This window comes from Phacochoerus africanus, chromosome 7 (genome assembly GCF_016906955.1).
Source record: "Phacochoerus africanus isolate WHEZ1 chromosome 7, ROS_Pafr_v1, whole genome shotgun sequence".
Taxonomy (NCBI): domain Eukaryota; kingdom Metazoa; phylum Chordata; class Mammalia; order Artiodactyla; family Suidae; genus Phacochoerus; species Phacochoerus africanus.
The window spans coordinates 51,523,527-51,540,310 of NC_062550.1; the positions used below are offsets into that span (position 1 = coordinate 51,523,527).

A 16,784-nucleotide genomic window follows, 5' to 3' on the forward strand; every position below is an offset into this window, starting at 1 on the left:
GAAAATATTCACTGAAGAAAATGAATTCCTTTCTTGGCTGACAATTTTCCCATGTATGAACTGCTTATCCTTTTCCCATTTATTTAACTGGAGCTTGATAATTTCCTTAAATTTAAGCATTATTCTAATAAGATCAAACCTTAACCTTTTGTTTTACTTGCTATATTTCCCCAGTGTCTGATATTGTGTTAAGCTGTGTTATAAATGAAGCAGAAAATTTTCATTCTCATATGGTCAAACCAAATGCCTTGATTTCTTCTATTGACTTGAATGTTATTATTAGCCTACTAAAATTAATTACACAGAATCCTTTTTTCCTGTGGGTTTACTCCTCCTGTGTTAAATCTTTATCAATCTATGATTTGTTTGTTCATTGTCCTGAGGTCTTCCCATTTCTTTGCTGTTTTTAAAAAAGTGTTAAAGTTTATGAGATGTAATTAATGTTGACTTAATTAGAGAAAACATTTAAATTTATTTAAAGGTTTACAATGGCACTGGCATTTCAAGATTAGTTAAACTCATTAAAAAGTTTATTTAAAAAACAATAAAAACTTTTCCCATAAAATAGTATTTACTACGAATAGTAACTTAGTCCTTGAACATTTTTTTAAAGAACCTAAGACAATTTTAGGCCACTTGGTCACCTGGGTAGACAAGTCAGAACACATACGAGGTGAAGGAGAATAAAGAGAAGGTACAAAAATACTTTCTGTTACTCTGAAGATCAGGGGAAGGACTGTTAATCTCCCAGTGAGCTGCTTGATCCCTCCCTGCCTCCAGTGCAGTGCTGAGGTGGTTTCATAAATCCCCTTCGGGCCCAGGGAAAGGGCCATTTGCCTACAAGCTGACTCCTGTAACTGTGGCTCCTCAGCTGTGAAGTACTAGGAGATCGTACAGTTTCTGTGGAAAAGGGTTCCAAAGCCATAGGAATGTAAGAAATCCAGGAAAACAAAAGTTTAAAAGTTCCTTTACAGCTAGACTTCTTTGAGCATTATATAGGCTGGTGTGCACTCCAAATTTCAAATAAGAGATTTATATGCTACTGTCCCTAATCCATTTAGGGAATGCTTAAGGAAAGGAAACATAAGAGTTCTGACAAGATTTGTTTCCTTTTCCTGACAGACACTCTATTTACTAAAAATAGAGTATGTATTATTCTTTCTTGGGATAAATTAAGATTAAAAAGTGGCCAAACATTAATATAGCGTATTAAATTAATATATTATTTTTAAAAATAAAAACCTCTGGGAGTTCCAGTTGTGGCTCAGCAGTTAACAAATCTGACTAGCATCCATGAGGACACAGGTTCAATTCCTGGCCTTGCTCAATGGGTTAAGAATCCAGCATTGCTGTGAGCTGTGGTGTAGATTGCAGATATGGCTTGGGTCCTGTGTTGCTGTGGCTGTGGTGTAGGCCAGCTGCTGTAGCTCTAATTTGACCCCTAGCCTGGGAACCTCTCTATGCTGCAGGTGGAGCCCTAAAAAACAAAAAAAAAAATTAAAAAATAAATAAAATAAAAACCTCTGAGTTTTCAAAACTCAGCTGAATTAAAATTTACTTAATACACAGTCCCTTGTGTTTCATTACAAGACTGAATTTGGACCTAGTTAAACTTAAAAGCTTTTGCACAGCAAAAGAAACCACTGACAAAACAAAGACAACTCACTGAGTAGGAGGAAAAATTTGCAAATGATATGACCAATAAAGGATTACCATCTGACATATATAAATAGCCCATACACCACAACACGAAAAAAACAAACAACTCGGAGTTCCCGTCGTGGCGCAGTGGTTAACGGATCCGACTAGGAACCATGAGGTTGCAGGTTCGATCCCCGGCCTTACTCAGTGGGTTAAGGATCCGGCGTTGCCGTGAGCTGTGGTGTAGGTCGCAGATGCGGCTCGGATCCCTCGTTGCTGTGGCTCTGGCGTAGGCTGGTGGCTACAGCTCCAATTAGACCCCTAGCCTGGGAACCTCCATATGCCGCAGTAGCGGCCTAAGAAATAGCAAAAAGACAAAAAAAAAAAAAAAACTCAATTACAAAGTGGGCAGGAAACTTGAATACACATTTTTCCAAAGAGGACACAACACAGGCACATGAAAAGATGCTGAAAAAAATCACTAGTTATCAGAGAAATGGAAATCGAAACTGCAATGAAATAATACCTCACACCTGTCAGAAAGCCTATCATCAAAAAGAACACAAATAACAAACGTTAGTGAAGATACGGAGAAAAGGGAACATTGTTGGTGGGAATGTAAATTGGTGCAGCCACTGCAGAACAGTTTGGAGGTTTCTCAAAAAACCAAAAAGAGAACTACCATATGACTCAGCAATTCTACTCCTGGGTATATATCTGAAAAAACCAAAAACACCAATTTGAAAAGATACGTACACCTCAATATTCACAGCAGCATTATTTACAACAGCCAAGATGTGAAACCAACTTAAGTGTCCATCAACAGATGAATGGATAAAGAAGATGTGGTATTGCATATATAATAAGAATACTACTCAGCCATAAAAAGGAATGAAATTTTGCCATTTGCAGCAACACGGAAGGACTTGGAAGGCATTATGCAAAGTGAAATAAGTCAGACAGAGAGGACAAATACCGTATGATATCACTTACATGGGGGACCTAAACAATACAATAAACTAGTGAGTATAACAAAAAAAGAAGCAGACTCATTGATATATTGGGAATATAGCCAATATTCTGTAATAACTGTAAATGGAAAGGAACCTTTAAAATTGTATTACAAATTTAAAAATTAAAATAAACACAATTATTTTTAAAAAGATACTAAACTTGACAAACCTAATAATAAAGACAGCAGATCTCATTAAAAGTTCTCCTCCTCTCAAAGGAACCATAGTACAAAAGAAACTTAAGTTCCATAAACATTTAGTATACCATAACACATTTTCCTATCTGAATGATCACTGTTTCACCTTGAACTTTTAATCATTAAATAAATACAAGCAAACATAAAACACATGTACATCTGATAAATATTAAGAGTATAGTAGTGTTGTGTGAAAACACTGAGTATAAACAATACTGCTAGTTAATATAAACTTGCAGGGTATTTATCCTCTTGATCAGAGACTTCCTACCACAGCTGATCACAGAGCAGATTGGGATCTACATTTTTAACATCACTAATAATATTTTTCAAACTTGAATCCTTAAGGATTTTTCAAACTTGAACACTTAAGGAGGGTAGAAAATGTCTTTATGGATCAGATCAATGAAACCTATAGTCCAAATTTTTATTCTAAGAGTCCCACTTTTAAAGAATATGGCTTCTGTCAAGTTTGGGGCTGTACTAAGAATCATCCCTTGCTTCCCTAATAATCAGTTATTCAAGAGAGTCATTTGAAGAATCTATCTTCCCAGCAGAAGCCCCTAGTACTCTCTTTTAGAAGCTGCAAACTCTGTTCTCCCCCCCGCTTTTTGTTTAATGTTTTTTTGGTTGTGTTTTTTTTTTTTTTTGTCTTTTTGGGGGCCACACCAGCGGCATATGGAATGTTCCCAGGCTAGGGGTCTCATTGGAGCTGTAGCTGCCGACCTACATCACAGCCACACCAACGCCAGATCTGAGCCTCATCTGCGACCTACACCATAGCTCACAGCAATGCCGGATCCTTAACCCACTCAGCAGGGCCAGGGATCGAACCTGAAACCTCATGGTTCCTAGTCGGATTCATTAACCTCTGCGCCACAACGGCAACTCCCCTGTTCTCCCCTTTATTCGCTTTGAGTCCAACTCCTAAGCTCTGCTCCCAGCCCCAGAACTAGACCAGAGAGGAAAACCGAAGTCCTACACTGTAGGTGTGTGTGGTGGATTGGTCATCATTGGAACTAACGACCCAGGAAGCAGAGGCCTTTGGAATTTGGAACACATTTTTTCCATGGAAACAGTGATGTAGGTAGAAGTAAGCTTCTACAGCAAGGCTATTAATATAGTTCATTTACCATTTTCATTGTGCGGTTTCCATATTCAAACTATTATTTTAATAATTTCTGTAATGAAGAACTAGGTTTATTCAGTAACTTCCTACTGGGGAAGACGTGTTCTTTTAGCAAAGAACCATTTATTATCTTAAAAGTCTATTGGACCAATGCTCCTACAGCCAATTTATCTATGACAAAGGAGACACAATTATACAATGGAGAAAAGGCAGTCTCATCAGCAAGTGGTATTAGGAAACCTGGATAACTACTATAAATCAATGAAATTAGAACATTCCCTTACACTGTATACAAAACTAAACCCAAAATGGTTTAAAGACTTAAATAAAAGACAAGACACCATAAAACTCCAAGAAGAAAACATACAGGCAAAACATGCTCTGAAACAAATCATAGCAGTATTTTCTTAGATAAGCCTCCCAAGGCAAAAGAAATAAAACCAAAAATGAACAAATAGGACCTAATCAAACTAAAAACTTTTGCACAGCAAAGGAAATGACCAACAAAACGAAAAGACAACCTACAGAATGGGAGAAAGTATTTGCAAACAGTGCTACCATAATGTATAAATAGCTCATAGACCTGAATATGAAGAAGACAAACACCCCCAAAAATGGGCATAAGACCTAAATAGACATTTTTCCAAAGACATACAGATGGCCAATAGGCACATGAAAAGATGCTCAAAATTGCTAATTATCGGAGAAATACACATCAAAAAAGCCACATGGGGTACCACCTCAAACTGGTCAGAATGGCTATCATCAAAAAGTCTACAAATAATAAATGCTGGAGAGGATGTGGGAAAAAGGAAACCTTTATACACTGTTACTGGGAATGTAAACTGGTGCAGCCACTATGGAAAACAGTACAGTTTTTCCTTTAAAAACTAAAAAGTTACTATAACATCCAGCAATCCCACTTCTGGGTATATATCCAGAAAAAACAAAAACTCTAATTTGAAAAGACACCCTAATGTTCATAGCAGCACAATTTACAATAATCAGTACATAAAAACAACCCTAGTGCGCATCAACAGATGACTGGCTTAAGAAGACGTGGTATGTATATGTGAGTGTGTATATGTGTGAATGTGTATATCCATACATACATACACAGAATGGAATATTACTTAGCCATAAAAAGAATGAAATATTGCCATTTGTAGCAACATGGATGGACCTATAGAATATTATACTTAGTGAGGTCAAGTCAGAGAAAGACAACTACTAAATGATATCACCCATACATAGAATATGAAAAATAATACAAATGAATCTATATACAAAACAGAAACAGACTCACAGACAAAGAAAACAAATTTATGGCTACCCAAAGAGAGAGGGAGGGACAAATTAGGAGTATGGGATTAAAAGATATAAACTATTATACATAAAATAGATAAGCAAAAAGGATTTATTCTATAGCACGGGAAATTGTATTTAGGATCTTCTAATAACCATTATAGGGATATAGCCTAAAAACAAAACAAAACAAAACAAAAAAACAAACCTGAATCACTTTGGTGTATATCTGAAACATTGTAAACAAGTAGATTTCAATTTTAAACAAGTTTATTGTGGAGACATGTTCCCCCAAGACCAGTGCTTAAATAAAGCAATTACAGTCAATCTTCACTATTCCTTTTCTCAGTATATTTAGTGTCACTTTTTTGTATTTTTGTTGGTGGCTCCACGTGTTTTTTTTGTTGTTGTTGTTGTCGTCTTTCTGCCTTTTTAGGGCCACACCCGGGGGGTTCAATCAGAGCTGCAGGCTTATGCCACGGCCATAGCAATGCCAGATCCAAGCTGCATCGGTGACTTACATGACATCTCATGGCAATGCCAGATCCTTAACCCACTGAGCGAGGCCAGGGATCGAACCTGCATCCTCATGGATGCCAGTCAAGTTCATTAATCACTGAACCACAATGAGAGCTCCCAACTTCACTGTTTAAAAAGGCCCCCTAGCAGAGTGCTGAAGTGCTGTTTAGGGTTCCTAAGGACAAGAAAGCCTGTGATGTGACTTATGGAGAAATACAAGTGCTGTTAGATAAGCTTGGTTCAGGTGTGAATTACTGTGCTATTGGCTGTGAATTCTATGTTAGTGAATCAACATTATACATTAAATAAAGGGTCTTTAAATGGAAAAACACATCAAACAAGGTGATATACTGATTAGTTGATCTGATTAGGCTCTTTCAACTAATGAGAATTAACTGCAAATCTCTAAATGTTATAACTTCTTTGTGATGGCAACTATCAAGCTGCTGAGCAGATCCCATCATTCCCTGGACACTACACACAAGCACACAGGTGGCTTATCACCAGTTTTAACATTTCCTTCATTGTTAGTTTCTCTCAATATCTGAGGTTATTGCATGTCAAAGAATTCTTTGTAAAAACATTATACAGGGAGTTCCCATCGTGGCTCAGTGGTAATGAACCCAACTAGTATCCATGAAGATGCAGGTTCAATCCCTGGCCCCACTCAGTGGGTTAAGGATCATGCGTTGCCTCGAGCTGCGGTGTAGGTCGCTGATGTGGCTCGGATCCAGCATTGTTGTGGCTGTGGTGTAAGCTGGCAGCTTCAGCTCTGATTCGACCCCTAGCCTGGGAACTTCCATATGATGTGGGTGCAGCCCTAAAAAATGACCCCCCCAAAAAAAAACCAGTATATAGATAAATTGGGTTAAATAAAATCTTCACAATGAGCTAGCTACTTTAATTAAATCAATACTGGTGCTAGCCACTAGTTCTTTCTGCATCACAGAGAAAGAGATTCAGCACATGAGCACAATACATTCTGAATAGAATGTATTAAAACCGCTAATAATCAGATACTAAAATTCTCCTTTGTGTGAAAAACTGGTTTAAAAAAACTAAAGAGGGAGATTGTATTATCTCATTCTAAAACTAATTTGATATGGGAATTAAATGAAGTTATATAGAATAACTGTAACCAACTAAAAATGTTCAAATGATTACTGATGTCAGGATAAAAATGTCTATGGGTACCTGTGGCCTGTAGAAATGGGAAAGAAAGTGAAGATAGAAAAACAACCTGGAGAGCATGGCAGGATGAAACACATGGCAGGAGAAGAGAGAGGGAGAACATGTTAGAGAAGAGGGAGGGGATTAAAAAATAGAATTTGGTAGATGCAGGTGACAGGCTTTGGAAAACTGCCTCAGATACCAGTCACAGGTTACCTGCCTGAACTGCAGTGTTCAAGTAATGCATGTTTATGACACTCCTGTTCTGTATTTTTGAAACCTAGTTAAATGTAAGTTGCTTTTAGAAACCTGTTATTTTCCTATAATGCAGTTCTGCAAATGGTGTCACAGAAAGTGGGTTGTTATGAAAAAGTAACCAATGTCAAAGGTGGTGCCAGGGAAGATGGCCTCAGTAATAGAAGTAAGGGCCTCCCAAAATGAATTCTTGAGAATACCAGTCCTGTGAGATGTACTGTGAAATAAGGTTCCCTAGCCCAACTCTTTTTTTTTTTGGAAACATTTTGGGAAATGTCATCTCTGGGAGGCAACGCACAGCAAGATAAAGGTTTGGATACCACAAGGTAGAGAAACTGGTCAAACTCTGTTAAACTTATCCAGTAACTTAACATGGGGAGTTGGGGAGTAGAAAGGGGCAAAATGCCTATAAAATACCTATATTTTATAAGTATTAAAATACTACAGGATACAAAGCACTAACTTTTAGAAAATACGCCTATTTGGAGTTCCCGTTGTGGCGCAGCAGAAACAAATCTGACTAGGAACCATGAGGCTGCGGGTTCGAACCCTGGCCTTGGTCAGTGGGTTAAGGATCCAGTGTTGCTGTTAACTGTACAGCAGCTACAGCTCTGATTAGATGCCTAGCCTGAGAACCTCCATATGCCGTGGGTGCAGCCATAAAAAGACAAAAACACACACACAAAAAATAAAGAAAACAAGCTTATTCATGAAAATGAAGAGTTCTGCCAGCCCTTTAATTTTGAGGCACTTTAGCAGTGGCGATGGATACACTGAAGTTTTACTTGTAGGAACAATACACAAGTGAGAAAATTTAATAGAATCCTGGCTTTCTCTTTCTCTTACACAAAAGGTCTTCACTGCTATGAAAAAAAACTACTTTTCTAAAGATGGGCCTTATATTTTTCTTTTTATAGAGACCCGTTTGAAAATCATAGGATTTTTCTTTAATAGTGTGTTTTTAAAAGTTCGCAATGCTAAGCAATATGTGCATATTAATTAGTAAGCCTAACGAACCCATGCTCTTTCCTCTATTATTCATCATCCTCAGGTCACAGGATTCAAACACACACAATGATCTAACATTTCCCAAATATTACAAGTGCAAGGGATCACTTTGCAATTGAGGCAAGGAGTGGGTGAGTACGTACTACCTGCCAAGCCTAGGGCACTGTGTCTCACTTATTCCTCACACATGATTCAGTGAGTTAGGTATCACTGGCCTTATTTTAAAGGTGAGAAAAGTGAGTCTCAGAGAACTAACTCTCCCAAAGCCATGGACCTAGTAATTCAGAGGCATATGTCCAAAATTGGGGTGAATAAAACTAAGGAATGACTAAGGCAGGCCTCTCCAAAAGGATTCACTGTACCCAAATGCATGTTCTTAAAATGCCCTAAGTTATACTAAGAAATCTCATCTGTCACCTCCTGGAAATTTATTTCTATTAATAAATAATGATCAGGGGTTCCCATTGTGGCTCAGTGGAAACAAAAATCTGACTAGTATCCATGAGGACTCAGGTTTGATCCCTGACCTCGATAAGTGGGTTTAAGGATCCAGTGTTGCCATGACCTGTGGTGTAGGTCAAAGATGCCGCTCAGATCCTGAGTTACTATGGCTGTGGTATAGGCCAGCAGCTGTAGCTCTGATCTGAACCCTAGCCTGGGAACCTCCATATGCTGCAGGTGCAGCCTTTAAAAAATAAATAAATAAATAAATAAAGACAGATCAGACATTATGTACAAACTTGCCATTCTAAGAGAAAGAAAAAGAAAGAGGTAAACCAACTAAACTGTGCTAAGAAACTACAACTTTAATTCAGAGAAACTATGAAAATAAATGTACATGTCAGTAAAATGAGTGTCTCATGGTCAGATTCACTTTTTAGCACCAAAAACCGTTCCTCTAGTTTTGGAAAATTACGTCCATATTTATTTTAACAGAGTCCTAAACATGTGTGCATATTTGTGGTAATTTTTAACTCCTGCTTTAAATATAAAACAAACCTTAGAGATTTCCAGCACTTTCTTTAAATGCATGCCATTAAAAACTACTTTCTGGAGTAAGCCATTTTTCCCAAGGGAACATTGATTATTGGAAATAGCATTTACCAAGGTCCAAATCATGAGTCTACTGCCTAAGTCAAGATGCATCACTTTTGAAGTGGCATTTGTGAGAAATAGAATGTCTTTCAAAAAATGCACCCAGTTCAGGGCTTGGCGCAAAGTGTGAATTCAACAAAAGTTTGTTTGGTATATGGAAATGAAAATCATAACTTTCAAAAATTAGAAATGTCTTTTACTGAAGAAAAAGTCAACAGAAAAGCAAAATTTTGGAAATATTAATTCATCAGAGCATCTAAAAATAAAGACATCTTATTTTAGATTGTTACACCTACACCATGCACCTAAGAGGAGCCAACACTCCCAATGGTTTTAAATGGAGATTAGAAATGATAACAGGGATTAGCATCCATTTTTAATATTAGCTCCATATTAAAAAACGTCAACTGCATTAACTTTAAATCAAGTTAAAGTTACTGATACAAAAATATTGATCCTTCTACTAAGAACTATATTTTTTAGAAAAATAAACTTTTAAAATAAACACCTAGTAAGTTTAGTCTTTCATTTAGCATCAAGTTTAGTGTCACAATAGCCATTATCTTCATCTGAGTGTATTACTCAAAGCTTGTCTCCAGATAGCTTACTGACAATTATATTTTTCTAAATCATATATAATGTTAAACCTGTATCTATGATTTTGAAGTCAGACTTCTCCCATATTCAGAAGTGTAAACAGAACATATTGAATTGGTCATAGAACAATATAAAAAATCTGAGGGGGAGCTCCTGTCATTGCTCAGCAGAAATGAGTCTGGCTAGCATCCACAAGATGCAAGTTCGATCCCGGGCCTTGCTCAGGGGGTTAAGGATCCAGCATTGCTGTGGGCTCTGGTGTAGGTCACAGACACAGCATGGATTCCACATTCCTATGGCTGTGGCACTGGCCAGCAGCTACAGCTCCGATTCAGTCCCTAGCCTGGAAACCTCCATATGCTGTAGTGAGGCCCTAAAAAGACAAAAAAAAAAAAAAAATCTGGGGTAATACAGTACTTTGTGACGATAGTACTTATTTATGAACTAACAGTTGGGGTAAATTTTGACCTGTCAATTAAAGTTCTGTGCAGAAATACAGGATTTCTATGTAATAATTATAATTTAAGAAAAAAGTAAAATCTTTATGGTTACCAATTTTAGAGAATAGAGAGATGTATTCCAGTAACCCAGGCTAATCTCAAAACCAAGTTCTTCTTCTAAATAGTTCCTTTTACTAGTCTAATATACTGATACCCCCCAAAAGTCATTTATTCCCTAATCTCCTCAAAATGGTTACCATTTGTAAAATCATTCTAACGCTCCATGGCAATAAAAGGACATTTTTTTTTTATTAGATTATATTCTTCTTTGACCTCTAACTGACAGAACACTAATAAAGCAAATGTTTTGCTTGGAAATGTAACCTGGAAATCCATAACTTGAAAAAGGTCACAGAAGAACAAGGCAGGGAGAGGCCAGGCAGCTTTGGGTGGAGGAGACAATGGCCACTTCAGTTAGTTAGAAGAGGTGTTATAAACATGATGAAACGAACCAAGACCAACACACAAAAAAGAACAATTGAGTCTAGTTCAGGGCCTCCAACGGCCTCTACAGTCCTCACTGTAAGCCAGTTCCTGGTGGTTGAAATCTCTCTAGTGGTGGTAACCGTAAGTAAGCTTTAACTGGAATGTCATTATTCCACACAAATGCTAATAACGCCTCAATGTGTGCATCTTTTTTTCTTTCTTTCTGCTATTTCCGGCCTTGCTGTATTCTTCTTTCCAAGTCACAAGCCTACCAATATCACTCAGAAATAATCTGGCTCTACTTGGTGAAAGTTCAAGGAAGCTGTGGATACTCAGAAATGTCAGGGTGGGATGGGCACATGGTGGTACTTTCTCCAGCCATGTAAAGATCACTCGTTTCACAGAGTTCACTGAAACCAAATGGATAAGATACCTTGCCTTTCAGAGCTAGCAACTCACTGACCAAAAACTAGTATAATCATTTCATTGAACACAGAAGGCTAAGGTTTGGCCAAAATAAATCATTTGATCAAGGTCACTTGGATAGATGTCAGCCAATCTTTGGAACAATATTAACTTAGATTAGTCTGAAAACTGAAATTAAATGAGAAATAAATATAAAAAGGAAAAAGTGAGTGCCTGACTCCTGGGTCAAAGTGGCTGCCAGACTGTAAAATATTCTACTAACTTCAATTTTAAGATTTAATTGACACAGTATATCAAGTGGAACAGTTAGTCTCTCTTAAATACAAATTTGATTCCACACTCCTGCTCAGCATCCTCCAATGACTCTCGACTGCCATCAGGAACTGGCTCACAGTGAGCACTACAGGGGCTGCTGGAGGCCTTGACCTAGACTGAATTGTTTGTTTCTGTGTACGGGTCTTAGTTTGTGTCTATCACTTTTATGATGTCCCTTCATACCAACCAAGTGGCCACTGTCTCCTGCTATTCATGGCTCCCTGGCCTCTCCATGCCTTCTTCTCCTGCAACCAGCTGATACAAGTACTAAATGCTTTAAGAGTATGGAAGGTAGAAATTATATTTGGGAAAATTAAACATGTATGACCTCTAAGAATCTTTGTTGAACTAGAACTATTTCAATTCACAGAAAATGTAAAAACTACTCATTCAAACAACTTGAGAAAAGGTAGTTTTTCCCTTAATCTTTAAGAGTCAAAAATAATTTTGTTTATTCTATGTATTTTCTGAAGAAAATCTAGGTCAATTAATTAATGAACTCCCTAGATGATACATAAAAATAGGTTTATCTTTGTGATATTTTAAGCTACAGGCATACCTCACGGTTATTGAGGATCTGGTTCCAGACTGCTGCAATAAAGCAAATATTGCAATAACATGAGTCTCACAAAGTTTTTTGATTTCCCAGTGCACATAAAAGTTATATTTACACTTGAGAGTCTATTGAGTGTGTAACAGCATTATGTCTACAAAAACAATGTACAAACCTTAATTTAAAAACACTTTATTGCTACTACCTGAGCCTTCAGTGAATTTAATCTTTTTTTTTTTTTTTTTAATGGCTATACCCACAGCACATGGAAATTCCTGAGCCAGGGATTGAATCCAAGTTGCAGCTGTGATCTATGCCACAACTGTGGCAATGCCAGATCCTGTCACCCACTGTGCCAGACCAGGGATCAAACCTACACCTCCACAGAGACCCAAGTTGCTGCAGTTGGATTCTTAATCCACTGCACCACAGCAGGAACTCCAGAGTCTAAAATTTTTGCAATAACAACATTAAAGACCACCAATCACTGTAACAAATACAATAATAATGAAAAAGTTTGAAATACTGCAATTACCAAAATGTGACATAGAGACACAAAGTGAGGAGATGCTGTTGGAAAAATAGTGACAATAACTTGCTTGATGCAGGGTTGCCAAGAACCTTCAATTTTTTAAAAAACACAGTATCTGGGAAGTACAATAAAATGAGGTATGCAATAAGCATTTTCCATGTAGCAAATTTGCAATAAAGGGTTTAATTATTCAGTGTAAAGAAACAAACTATTATTTCATAATTTCTATACTTTATTCCTCACATTGTCTTTAGCTGCCATTCTCTTTAAAGAGATGTAATGTGCTGCTTTGCATTTAAGTTGTGGAGATTTTTGACTTCAAATAATCCAGGAGGTGCTGTGTTGCTTTATGGGTATTCAGTATCAGTGGATAAAACAGATGCTAATTTTGAGATGTGAACTGTAAAAAAATGTCAGGGCAAAAGACCTGATGAAATTTACTGTATATATGATCAGTGATGCTGACTAAAGTTGGCCCTCTACAATACTGTATTGCAGAAATAAAATATTCTATTTAAAGAACTGGGCTTAGGCCTGGTCCCTGCCCTATCCTGAATTTACAGCATCAAGGTAAAGATGGCAGTGACCTGTCACTCAGCACTCATACTGAACAAGAAAAGCTATACCTCTAACCCAGAGCACATGAATAAATATAAATGGTTCAACTGCAGAGTGCAGCAACTAGAGCAGTTAACTGTTTAAAATCCCAGTACACTTTCCAAGTTAAACTGTTTGTTTGGGGTGGGGAGGAAGCCTCTAGTTTTTGTTATGTTCAAATAAATTTATTTGCATTTCATTAGTATATCTCATTTCCACAATTTGTTTATGTTTTCATCAAGTCCTACATTTTCTGAATAGAGAACAAAGCTCAAGCACTGCTAATCCAGCAGTTACCTTGGCAAAGGTCACTTGCAGGAGAGGTATCATTGCATGGAATGGGTAAAAATTTGTGGCCAAGGATTACTCCAGTGGTCACTAAAACCCACTCCTAGCCTCAGTGAGGTGCAAAGTGGGAGGAAAGTAGCAGCAAGGTAAAAAGTTACTAGAGAGAAGGGGGCTAGGAATAGTATTGGAATAGTATATATACCTAGCAGTTAAGAAAAATGGGAGTTTTAAAGAAATACGTTAATCAAAGTATAACATACTCCAGGAAAATTCAGAAATTTTATGTCTGATGAATTTTCACAAAGCAAACACACTGGTCTAATCACTTCCAAGATCAAGAAGAGTCCCTCTCCTAGTCCTGTCTGCTCCCGGAAAGGCAACCATTATTCTGACCTCTACCATCACAGACTAGCTTTGCCTGTTTTTGGAATTTGTACACAGGGACTATACTCTATGAAGCGGTGTCTGGTTTCTTTGGTAACGGGATGTTTGCTGAGCTGCATTAATGATGCTTTTCACAGCAGGTACTTCATTCTTTCTCACTGCAGGATGGATTCCCCATTGTATAAATATACCAATATACATTCATCTATCTACTGCTGATGGACAGCATGGCTGTTTCCAGTTTGGGGCTTTTGCACACTCATAGATGGAGTGGACCTGCTGCAGTTTGCAACTGCCTGCTACTAGTCCCTCTGCCTTCCATCCACATCCATTTTAGACATTAGTGCTATAGAAGATCTTTCTTAAACACAAATTTGACTCCATACTCTTGCTCAGAATTTTTTGATGGCTCTCCACTGCCCTCAGAATCCAATCTCTTCACAGGTCACAGATCTACCACCTCTCGAGCGTGCTGCAACTCTCCACCCTTACACCAAAACATTTCAGTTCTTTGCATATAGCCTCCTCTCAAGCATCTTTGCACTGCATATGCTGCTCTCTTTCCTTGGAAAATGCTTCTATTCTTGCACATCCTTGAAACTCACTTTAACCTCCCTGCAGGCATCTTTCCCCAGCCTTTCAGTCCCTGTTCTGACCTGGAGGTGGCCAGCCACTTACTACCCACCCACCCTGTGCGTCCAAAGCACTGTATTTTGGTTTTACTGTGACAACTCTCAAAGTGCTTATCTGCTTAATTCCTCTGATTCTCAGGTTCTACTTCTTGAACCCTCAGAACAGTGTCTGACACTCAGAGGGTGCCCTATATGTTTGTTGAATAACACAGGTGCTAACTACACAAGGGGACAGAAACTATGGTTTACATTTAACCAGGAGAAAAAAGCAGGGTACTAATGAGAAAATGTTAAATCTGAAACTAGAGGTGTCAAAATTGGCATTCTAGTATTTTAGCCCCAGTAAAGCCCTGAGGTATTGATTTAAAATCCTGGAATAAATGCTAAATCTTACCATTAATGATGCTACTGTGAATATTACACCACATTGTAAGATTCTTAAGTATATCCCAAGGCAATGCCTGGAATACTATTGTTTTAATCTACAATTTGTGGTTTCCATGTGATCTTAAATAAAACATTTAATTTAAGAGATTTTAAGGATACTAATTTTTAAATATTCAGTGAAAGGAAATGTGCAAGTAAATCATACTTAGGAAAGAGCAGATAGAAAAATAACTGCAAAAAATGTTTAATGTTGCTCAGAAGTGGAAAAAAATCAGTGTAGTATAAAATTCCTCTGACACAGCTCTTTCTCAACACCTTATCACTTAAGCAAAGCTTTTTCCCTTCTAAAAACAAATTAATCAAAATAGGCCAAATGTCACCATTAAGAAGAACCACAAGCACCACCATACAACTGAGAGTTTTTAATAAAAAGAATGTAAGGAATCTAATGAACTCAAAACAAAGGAATTGATAAAAGTAAACAGCACAGACTTCTCAAGCCATTTTTAGATTCCAGTTTATAAATTACCTATCTGAATAACTTGTCTAAGATCATAAAGATAAATAAACTCACAGATAGACAGACAGTGGTTAATATCTTCTCCCATGTCATAGCTTGGTAATATACAGAGTGAACACCACATACTCTTCTCCTAACTATTCCTTCAAGCATGTTATTTGTTTTCTTAGTCAACAAGTTCTTAAATTGCTATGTTTATTGCTATGTTTAGCTTCTTTAGGTGGGGAAAAGATAAACCTTTTTGATTTATAACAATATTATTTCAGGATAGGATTAAATGAAATAAACATAAACCTCATTACCTCATTTCATTTTTTTTTTTTTTTTTTTTTTGCTATTTCTTTGGGCCGCTTCTGCGGCACATGGAGGTTCCCAGGCTAGGGGTTGAATCGGAGCTGTAGCCACCGGCCTACACCAGAGCCACAGCAACGCGGGATCCGAGCCACGTCTGCAACCTACACCACAGCTCACGGCAACGCCGGATCGTTAACCCACTGAGCAAGGGCAGGGACCGAACCCGCAACCTCATGGATCCTAGTCGGATTTGTTAACCACTGCGCCACAACGGGAACTCCCCTCATTTCATTTTTAACACTAGACTCTAAACGTTCTAAAACATTCACAATAACTAGTGCTTATTTTCTTAGTATGATTCTACCATAAATGTAAAGTTACCAAATAAGTTTTGGATATTTTGAATTTATAAAAGCAATAAATATTTCTGTATAGCACCAGCAAAATTAGAAATTTGCATCTAAAGCTGAGAAGACAGATCCAACATATCAAAGTATCAGAGGTGAAATAAAGCTATAAAACTCACTCAAAACTGTCACATTATAAATCAACTATACTTTAATTAAAAAAAAAACAAACCCTTACGTATACTCTAGTTATGCTCTTAAATAGGATCTCTTTAGCATTATTGTACACATTTATATCAGGCTGTCCTATGCTTCCATTTTAAGACTAATATAGACTTTATTTTAATGTATGGTACATGTGTATACACATATGTATGTATGTGTATATATTTGTGTATATATGTGTGTATCTAAATTATGTATATGTGTGTATATATATATGTGTGTGTGTGTGTATATATATATATATATATATACACATACACATACACACAAGCACATGCACAAACACACATTCTCTCTCTGCTTAACTATAGTTCAAACTAGAAATCAAGGCTCCCCCTTCTCTATAACTTAATGCTGTGAAAACAATACATGCTCATTAATTAATGAATTACCCAGTAGATAACTGTTCTAGTTACACAACCATCCAAC

The 16,784-nt window shown here is 37.2% G+C and overlaps 1 protein-coding gene across 3 annotated transcripts in view; it reads right to left on the reverse strand.

Moving 5' to 3' along the window:
- RASSF8 (Ras association domain family member 8) overlaps positions 1 to 16,784 on the reverse strand; it is a 112,676-nt gene that overhangs the window by 15,120 nt on the left and 80,772 nt on the right. The window lies entirely within an intron of this gene.